This window comes from Ochotona curzoniae, unplaced genomic scaffold, assembly GCF_017591425.1.
Source record: "Ochotona curzoniae isolate NIBS_2020 unplaced genomic scaffold, NIBS_Ocur_1.0 contig_3520, whole genome shotgun sequence".
Lineage (NCBI taxonomy): Eukaryota > Metazoa > Chordata > Mammalia > Lagomorpha > Ochotonidae > Ochotona > Ochotona curzoniae.
The window spans coordinates 23,169,433-23,179,998 of record NW_024465894.1 but is presented as its reverse complement, the minus strand read 5'-3'; positions in this window follow the sequence as shown (position 1 = coordinate 23,179,998).

Genomic DNA, 10,566 nt, shown 5'->3' with positions numbered 1-10,566 from the left:
ATGCAAGTGGGAAAACAAAATGTACAGAGAAATGTGCCCAGAAAAGCTGAGAGAAAAATCACGGAAGGTTAAGCAACATGAAAGCATATCTGGATTCCGATTCAATTTTAGTGGTTGCAAAAACAAGACTCCTGGTTATTTGCATATAAATGTGTTGGAGGTTGGGGAGCCAGGGTACTCAGCCATGCATTCTAACTTTCTCCTTAAAATCTGTCCCCAAAGCAGCTGCAGAAATCAGCTGCAAATTCCAAATCTAAAAATGAAAGTCACATGGCAGGGAGAGGAGGGGGGTGAGGGAAAAAAATGTTTCAGTTAACCCACTGGGGTCTGCAGCCCATATGCATTGCATTCAAGCACCCTGCTACCCTGCATGCTCCTGAGAACAATCAAATCAGAATATCCATGGGTCGGGTTCAGGCACCATGTGTTTGCAAATTTTCCAAGTGATTTAAATCAACGGCCTTGACTGACATGCAAGCAAGAATCAATCTCTAAACTTCACCTGCGAAAAGACAGAAAACAAAAAATGTTAAGCATTTTAGACATTGGGTGCCATACAATCTCTGACCCTACTATTCAATTCTGCCATTATGAAATCTCAGACCTTAGAAAGGAGCGTGTAGCAAACTTACAAAAGCCTGTATCTGTAAAGGTCTGGTTACAGATCCTTGTAATCCAGACAACAGCCCTTGAACTGGCAGCATTAACATTCCTCAGGAGTTTGTGAGAAGCACTAGATGGAATTGCACCACAAAGCCCTCCCAAATCACATTCTGCTGTACAGCAAGATCCTAAGATGCTCATAGCACCTTAAAGTGGGAGCAGGAGGCACTGGATGAACAGTGCTCACTGGTGACCAGCTCTGAGAGCTGGACTGAGCCTCGGAGCACCAATTCCTCTGCCCATAAAACTATTCTTAGCATTCAAGAGTTTCCTTTATTAAACGAACTTTTTGCCTCAATAAGAAACTTGAAAGCTATAAATAAAATACTGCAGGAATGTGAATTGTAGATGGCTGGAATCAGAGCCCTCACCTTTCAGCAGCAAAGGAGCTGTGCCTTCAGCAGGTGCTGCCCTTTCTTTCTCCCATTAGCATGAAGCTGGAGAACATTGGCCCGCACAGGATCCTATTTCAGAAGCCAAGATACTTAAGCCCTTGTCTCTCCCAGGTCTGCCATTCACAGCTGTACCTTGCAGAGTGGGAATGAGGAGAGAATGGGAAGGCACGGGAGCAGTTGTCATGAGGAAGTCGTGTATAGAATGGGCTGATGAAGCCAAATCCCACCCTCCTAATTTCATAACTCTAACATATGCTTTCTGCTTTTATGGCCAAGTCTGCTCATCACTGCATGGCATCAGCATCAAAACTCCTTGATAAACAAGAGCACACACAGAGCAAGATATGCAATTTTTGGTGGCATCAACCTGGAATGTCCATAACTGGCTAACGGTTTTCACATGCATGCAAAAGGGCTCTGGGTTTTTATTTGTTCCAGAAGAGCCATCCCCTTTACCCTCGCTGCACAGAGCAATGACAAATGACAACAGAAGCTATTTTTCAGTCTGTTGCCAGGGGCAGATGGCCAAAGGGCCTGTGTACTAGCCCATAAGGGTTAGTGGGACTTCCATAAGCACTTGGAGTGTGTTGTTTTCCTGAGAGCTGAGTTGCTGAACAGGAAAGTAATGAACTGAGCAGTTCTCTCTGAGTCCCTGTCTGCCAGTCAGCTGGGACTAGCCTATTGTCAAAGGATGTTTGCCATGTCCTAGAAAAATACTCTCTTGCAAACTCATGCTAGTGATTAGCTTGCGAGAGAGGGTTTGTACACACACTGCTTTATAAACCCTTGCACCTGTCTCTCAGGTGTCTCTGTGGAGCACAACTTTGACACATTGTGTGCCGTGGACTTGGAGAAGAAGCACGAGAGTCTGTCATGTGGTAATCAAGAGATGAGCTGATGCTCTTGGGTATCCTCAGCCAACACAGAAGCCATCGCAGAATAGAAAAGAGGGTTTCGCAGCTATTGGGCATATGAACTCAGACCGTAGGGCTGGGTTGGGATTCAGCATTCCTAAAAAGTCCAGAAGAAATGGATGCTAAGCATGAAGGAAAGAGTGCAAGGCTCCAGGTCAGAACAGCTGAATGGTTCTGTCACTCAGGCTCAAACACAGGACATGATAGATGTGTTTTCACAAACGTGATAGCTCCCATCCACAAGCTGGAGTTCTCCCTTTATCGGGAAGCAGGTCCTGTGCTGCCGCCTCTTAATCTGAGCAGGGTTTTTGAATGCCAATGAAGAGGTGCTGCAGCTCCTAAGAGTGGGCTATAAAAGGAGATGCAACTTAACCCATGATTCTCCAGGGACACTCACTCTTTGCGTCCACCCACCATCTTGGGATAAAGCCTAGACATCCTGAAGAGCATCAGAGAGCTGTATCTCTGAAGGTTCCGCCACACAAGCTAAGTTGACCATCAGCACATCTTGCCATCCGTATTCATGAGTCATACTTCTGAACTTCCATAAATCCATCTTAGATGCAGATTCCATTGCTATTCAAATGGTGCCTTCTGAAAGTTTGTGGAGTAAAGATGAGTTCTCCTCTGTGTCCTCCTCAAATGTCTTCCTTATGAGTGAGTACCACTAATGACCAATGTTTCTGCAAACCTAATGTTTAGGAGATGATTTTTAATGCATTATCTGTGTTTAGAAAAATGCTTTGGTTATTTAATGAATTTCCTTGTGCCTCTGTATATTTCCCATATAATCTGACTCCCATTGTTTACAACACTAGCTGCTTGGAGTACCTGCTAGGCTAAATAGACATGTATCTCTTTGCTCACCAGATATCTTCGATATGCATGAATCCTTTTCACCTCCTTGGACCCATCCTCATCCTTAGCCCAGCCAACATTGCCTTTTTCTCCATGTTTATTTAGGGCATCCATAAATTTGGCTGATGAATTCAATATTCAACTTCAACAAAAGTTTGGTGGTGCTATCTATCAGATGGAGGCCTCCAGTTTCTGTCCATCTCTCTTCACTCTCACAGCTCTGTTGTTTAGGTTTGTACACCAGTGTCACCAATCTAAAATAGTCCTAACATTTCTGGGTGCATTTGTTCTTCCTAACACACCATCACTATCCTCCTAGCTATTATCAGGAATACTATCACCTCCATTTTCACTGGCTCCTCACTGTTTTGAAGATAAAGTCTAAGAATAGCCCGGTATGCCGTTAATGGCTTTGTCCCAGTCTATTGATCATGTCTTGTTTCCTGCAGTTACTCTTAAGTTTCTGCTGTTAGAATATCCAACTTCATGGAGTTCCTGACATGTGCCTTTGCTTTTCCATCTTTATGGACCTTGGGACATGCTCTCTCTAACATTGCTTCCTTCTTGACTCCTTGTACTCATGGTCCTTCGAAACTCAAATCAAAAATCCCCTCCTGCATGGAGCCCATTCTCACCCAGGTCCTTCTTTTATGCTATGACTTTTTATGTTTTTATTGTTGGATTTCTCTTATTTTACTGTAAGTCTGCCTATTTGTATGCTTGTCTTTGCTTCTAGATCATTGATTCTTAGTATGTGTTCCCCCATGCCAACAGTAGATACACAGATGCTCATATCCTTATATTTACTGAATCAGATGCAAAGAGGTTGGGGTTCAGTAATATGTGTGTCAACAAGCCTCCCAAAAGAACTGGCCACAGTGAAGTATCAGAATTGTTCTTCTACCTAGCTGTACAAAGCTGCCTGGCAAACATCTAGAATTCACACTCCAATTAGATACTATGGGATGATCCCCTAAGCATGAAATCCCAGTATTGGTACTTCTAAAGTTCACAGAGAATTCCCTAATTTCTATTCTTCTCTCAATGTATGGTCTTAGATGTACAGCCTAAAAATCACATGAGACTTGCCTAAAAACACAGACTCTCTGGTCCCGTGTCAGACACATAGAATCAAAACCTGCTGTTTAAACAGCGTCCAGGGTAACTTGAGTGCACACTGAAGTTTGAGAGACTCTGTCTCATACATCTCTGTACCCAAGCCCTTCGCAGAGAGCATGGGACCAGGACAAGGGAGCTTTAATTAAAAAAAAAAATCAAAGGCAATTTGGATATTTATAGCATAATTTACAGGCCATACAAAATAATTAGCTTCAAAATTAGCCAGCTAGAGATTTATTGAATTTTGAGTGCTGTCTTTGCCTGGGCAGAGTCAGACCAAAATATTTTGCAAACTTTTTATATGGCCCACAGCTCCTACATTCCCCACTCCTATAACCCTTGTAATTCTGGGAAAAAAATAGATCATCAAAAATGTACACTTTGTTTCTTTCGATTTTGAAGAATAAAATGAAAGTAAATGGCAAAGTTGTTTGTAAACAGCCTTGTAAGTATGAAATGCTAGCGTCAACTGATGTAGAAAGAACTGGTTCGATAGATGACTCATTTTGCAATGTTCAATGTGAGCCTAGCATCTTCAAACTATGGCTTTAGGCATAAAAGAGATTATGGTAAGCAAGAGAGACCCAGTCTTCAAAATCTAGAACAGAAGACAGATATTAAACACATAATAACACAACTCATTAAAAGTATAGTTTGATGAATGGTCCAAAAGAAGAGTGGTCAATGTTGTGAGCTCATGGCCCATTCACTTTGCTTTGTTACAGTTGAGCAGATTTTACTGAGCTCTCTGCAAGGCAGAGTAGGAGTAAAACAGAAAATTAGTGATCAGAGTCAGGGGGCCTTGAAGGGTTTCAAGGTAAGTTTTTTTTTTTGATTCAGGTTCCCCTCAAACAAAGCTCAAGACAAGGACTTGGATGCAGAGAGCTTATGAGTCAGGAAATCCCGTGAAGTAGTGGGGAAGTGCAAAGGAGTACATCCCTGACAGGCAGGAGGTCGGTATCAGGGGAGACATTTGGGAAGTGGTGGGACATGCTTTCACAGAACAGCAACGATGTTTATCCAATTAGACAATTTCCCATGGTTAAGGGCTCCCATGGGGCTTAGTCTCATTCACACATCCAAGTTATGCTTGCAGGAAGGTAAGCTACTTTATTGAAACAGTGACTCTCAGACCAGCAGCCACATCACCACCATCATCCAGGAGTGCAAAAATGCAATTTGCAGATCCTTTCTGAGACTTACTGAGTCAGAATATCTAAGGGCAGGGCTCAGAGAGTCTGAATTTCTTTTTCCCTTTAAATTTTGTAATTAATCTAGTTGATAGGCATAGAAACACAGAAAGGAATAGTAGAAGAGAGACAAAGAGAGAGCGCCCATCTGCTGATTCACTCCTCAAGTTCCTGCAACAGGTGCAGGCAGGGATGAAAATGACAGCCAGGTTTCCCATATAGATGACAGGAATCAATTTATCTTAACAATCACTGTGGCCTCCCGTGGCCTGGAAGCTGGAGATAGCAACCAGAACTTGAGCTAGGAGTCAAACCCACATACTTAGTCCTGAGCAGTATCACAGCCACTAGATCAAACGTCCATCCCACTGCATTTCAACAAGTTTTCCTGGGGATGTAAACGTCTACTGGTGCTTGAGAGCCATGGTAATTAGAAAGTGCTCAGGCAGAAGAGAGACCAGCACATGAGGTGGGAAGCCGAGACTATCCTTAGAATGGTTCACAGCAATCTCACGTAAACTCATTGAGTCATGGGGCAATGGGCTGAGCATCAGCTCCATCTACCAGCGTTCTTTCACTCACTATGATTCAGTTACGTTCCTTTATTCATTCTTTCACACAAATATTTATTAAGCCTTTGTACTTTATCAGGAACTACACACACGGCTTGGAATATATTAAGAAACAATGAAGATACACCTACAGCCTCATGAACTTGTTGTCTATTGGAAGATACAGTTGTATACTAAGTAGCCTGGGATGACAGGTTCCCTGTAGCTTTTCACATTTAATAGTCCATCTGAATCACCTGGGAATAGCGGTAAACTCGAGTCAGAATGCTGGCGGTGGGAGTCCAAGAACATGTTTTAAGTACCAACACACTGGAGGGCAATTAAGTTGAGGATAAGTAATAGAGGGCCAAGTTAATATAGGTTTTAATTTTCCTGGGTCCGAGTGTTTTCCTCGTGTGTGGGGCTTTAAGTACTCAACCCTTGTCTATTGTAAGCCTGGAAAATAACGTGAAAGGATGAGGATGAATCAGCCATGTGTGTGTGAAGCCCTTGAGTGGTCCTACAATGTGAATGTGCATTACCCTCCAAGTTCTTACATAAAAATCTCCGAAGATCTGTTGTGGATAAGCTGCCTAGTGCGTGGTACAGATGTTTCTCCATTTGAAAGTGGGCTATGCTTTGATGGATATCATAAGCTGAAATACACCTAACCTCCCAAACATCCCAACTAGTGACACAGCACACTGTGGAGGGTCAGATGTTCCTCACTGCCTCCATGACCACGCTGTCATAGATAGCACTGCCATTGCCAAGCTTGATGAGGGAGAGAGACAGACAGCATACTGTTGGTCTGGGAAAAGAAAAAAAAGTCTTAACATTTAGTTTTTCAATTTAATGTGTTTGAAAGGCATGGTGATAGAGGAGAGACAGAAAGAGTCCTTCCATCTGCTGGTTCACTCCTCCAAAATGGTTACAATAGCCTGGGATGGGCCAAGACAAAGCTAGGAGCCTGAAGCTATATCCAAGCCTCCCACACAGGTGACAAAAGCTCAAGTGCTTGGACCTTTATGCACTACCTTCCCAGGCTCATTAGCAAGAAGCTGGATAAGAAACAGAGCATTCAGGACTAACACCAGTGCATCGATACAGGATGTCTGTGTCACAGAAGTAGCATAACCTGTGGTGCCAGGACTACGGGTTAGGAAATTCAAACTTTCAAGTGTATTTCTATTTAATGTACATTGCTTTCACACCACTATAAAGCTGAAACTCATAAGCCAAAGCATCATAATTTGAAAGTTCAGAGGTTAACAAAGATCTGGATCTGATGAGGACATGTCATGGTATAGGAAAAGAAGAAGCTGGCAATACTGGAAGATACTGGCAATACCGGAGGAAGTGTCAGGAAGGACTTGTAAGCTTGGGTAAAGAAAACTGTGAATACCCAAATGCCTCACTTCAAACTTCTCCACCTGCCACAGAGGCCTTCCTTGCAGCTCTTGGTTGGTGTTCTCAACAGTGCAAGCACATACGGTGGATTGAGGGAGAAGAGTAAAAGTGGATGCTAAGATGCAAGTGGGGTAAGTATTTCAGAAAAGAAACAATTCTGATTAAATAAGGCATTGGCAGCAGGAAATGGAGCAAAATTAAAAAGTGATTCAGAGTGTAAAGTTACAAGCAATGAGAGAAGGAGTGAAGAACAATGCCACGATGCCTGGCCTGACCCATTGGATATGTGGCAGAGCCAGGCACTTTATTCATTTGGAGGATATTGCATTGAAAACAATTGAGTTTGAAGTACATAACAAATATTCAAGGGATGTTTATAATGGAAACTCCTACATGGAGGTGGAGAGCTCAGAAGAGAAAGCTTCCACACAAAACTGTAATCCCTGACTCCAACCTGATGCATCAACTAGGGATCCAGAGACTGGCCCCCTAGTGTAGCAAGTTAAGACTCTGCTCACAGTGCTGGCATCCCATATTGGCACTGGTTTAAGTCCTGGCTGCTCCACTTATCACCCATCTCCCACTAATGGCTTGGGAAAGCAGCAGAGAATGGCCCCAAATGCATTTTCCCCTGCATCCATGTGGCTGAAGCTCCTTTTTCCTGCCTACTGGCTTCTGACCAGTCCAGCTGCAGCTATCGAGGCCATTTGAGAGTAATCCAGCAATGGGAATATCTCTCTCTCCTCCCTTCCTCCCTCTTTCTCTCCCTATCTTTTGTTCTCTCTCTTGTAACTCTACTTTTCCAATAATAAATACATGTATTTTTTTTTCTAAATTGATAGTCTGGCTTCATACAGACCTTGTTCCTCCATAGTCAAGGCAATGGGGAGGCTGTGAGTCAAATTGGTTCACTCCCCTAACTACTATAATTGGTTCAAAGGTGAGTATTTGAACCAAACATAATTCTCCATGCTAATCCTGGAACTTTGACTTTTTGTTGGAAAGTCAAATTTACAGTTAGAAAGAGAGACATAAAGGTCTTCCATGTGCCAGTTCACTCCCCAAATAGCCACAATAGCCAGAGATGAGCTGATCAGAAACCAGAAGCCATGAGATTCCTCTGGGTCTCCCACATGGGTATAGGATCCCATGGCTTTGGGCTGTCCTTTACAGCGTTCCTAGTTCACAAGCAGGGAGCAGGATGGGAAGTGAAGCGGCTGGGACATGAACGATTGCCCACATGGGATGCCGACTCTCAGAAGTGGAGGATTAGCAAGCCCAGTTCAAGAATGTGAATGATAAGTTTAGTATCAGGACACCTGCAGGAAGCTATAATGGAGCATACTGAAACAGGAAGAATTTTATTACATTCTATTTCATCCTGCACATCCATTAAGTTACCATAAGGTAACATTTCTGCCATAAAATATTTGTTTTGGGGGTCAATATTTTGGCATTGTGGGTAAAACCACCACTCACAATTCAGTCAATCTATAAGGGTGTTGGTTTGTGTCCTGGATGCTACAATTCTCATCCAGCTTACTGCTAATGGCCTGGGAAAAGCATTGAGAGATGGCCCAAGTGTTTGGGCTGCTGTCACCCACATGGGAGACCCAGATGAAATTTCTGTCTCCTAACTTCAGCCTGGCCAGCACTGGCCTAGGCAGTCATCTGGTAATGAATCAGCAATGGAAGATCTCTCTCTCTCTCTTTCTCTCATTTCCTCCCTTTCTTTCATTTCCTCCCTCCCTCCTTCCATTTTTTTCTGTGAACCCTGACTAAGCTCCTCTTATGGTATATAAACTATTTGTGTACTTGTGAATGTTCATTGTATATTTTGTGTCTCATCCAATAGGATATGATTTCTATGAGGATTGGAACCTTAGTTGTGCTTCACTACCCTCTCAGTTTTCAGTAGTTCAAACTATGGCTAGCACAGGGTAGACCCAAATGATAAAGAAATGGCATGAAGCAATGTTTATCTTCAGATGTGGGAGCACATCTTTTGCTACGTGTTCATTGTTCATTTATTCACATGAACATCCATGAGCAGTTATTCCATGCTGACCTGTGGCTCACTAACCAGAACTCTGAGAATTAGAGGAGAATCAGACATTTCTTATCTTAGGGGACTTCACAGGGTTTTGCATACATGGGCATAATTAATTAAAATACATACATAGGCATAATTAATTAAAATACTATGTGTTGAGTTAATAATAGAAAGCAAAATGTGCAATAAAATGTGGGAAGACTTGCTAAATGTCCAAGCAAGAAGAATTAAAACTGTTTTGAGATAGTAAAAGATATTCATTTATGAAATAAAATAAATGGACACACATGTACTAACAAAGGTTGAAGTAGCTCTTCACATTCCGTTATGAGAGAGAGAACAGGTTGTGGATATATGCACAGATCCCAGGCAAAACCACCTTTCATTAAAAAATACAAACAAAACAAAAACCTTGATAAAGATAAAAATGAGACTGCTATGGTAAATAAAATTTAGAATTAAGTTAACATGGGTGACTTAACTAGAAAAGAATATAAGCTTTAATTTCATTGCATGAATGAATTTTATCTTTAAAGCAATGTATGTTGTCTTTAAAGAAACATTTTATTAAATGTAAATAGATTCAAACTTATTTCTACAATAACACATTTCTAGCAGATTGTACCTAGACCAAATACTTAAGCAAGATCCTCTTAGAAAAAAAAAAAATGCCACTGATGTGCCGCCATTAAAATTCACCCTCACATTTTCAGCAATGTTGAGAAAGATATACCCCCAAAATAAGTGAATGCAATATATTCCTGGAATTGAGATAAAAAATTACAAGACGATATCACAAAATACATAAAAATCACTTAAGAAAACTCAACACATTGTATGATAAAGCTCTTAATTAAGTGCAAATAATCAAGCCTCTGTGGAAAATGTAAAATTAACAACACATTTAATTGTATTCCGTTAGAAAATGGTATTACTCAGGAAAGACTTTATTAAGATCAAAACAAAGCAGGATGTCTGTGCTTGTTATTTCTATTCTACAGTTTCCTGGCATTTCCAGCCAGGGTAACTGAGAAAAGAAAACAAGCAAAAAGCATCTGGATTTGAAAAGTAAAATTGTAGGAACATATTATACTATTTTAATATTAAAGTCCTCATAAGATCATCAAATCAATCTGTAACAAATGAGTTCAAAATGGTTGCCAGATATAAGATGGGACATATAAAAGTCAGTTGTATTTCAATACAGTATTTTTAAACAGAGATACTATTTTTAAGAAGTGCCATTTGTATGGTATCACAAAGAATATTTAACGATAAATTTAATAAGAGTTAGAAAGCTAACATTCTAAAAGCTGCAATCATTATGAAAGAAAGTTCGTGACTGCCACGAGGGGAAGGACATCCCATGTCCACGGGCTGAAGGACAGCACTTGAAATGACACTACCCTCAAA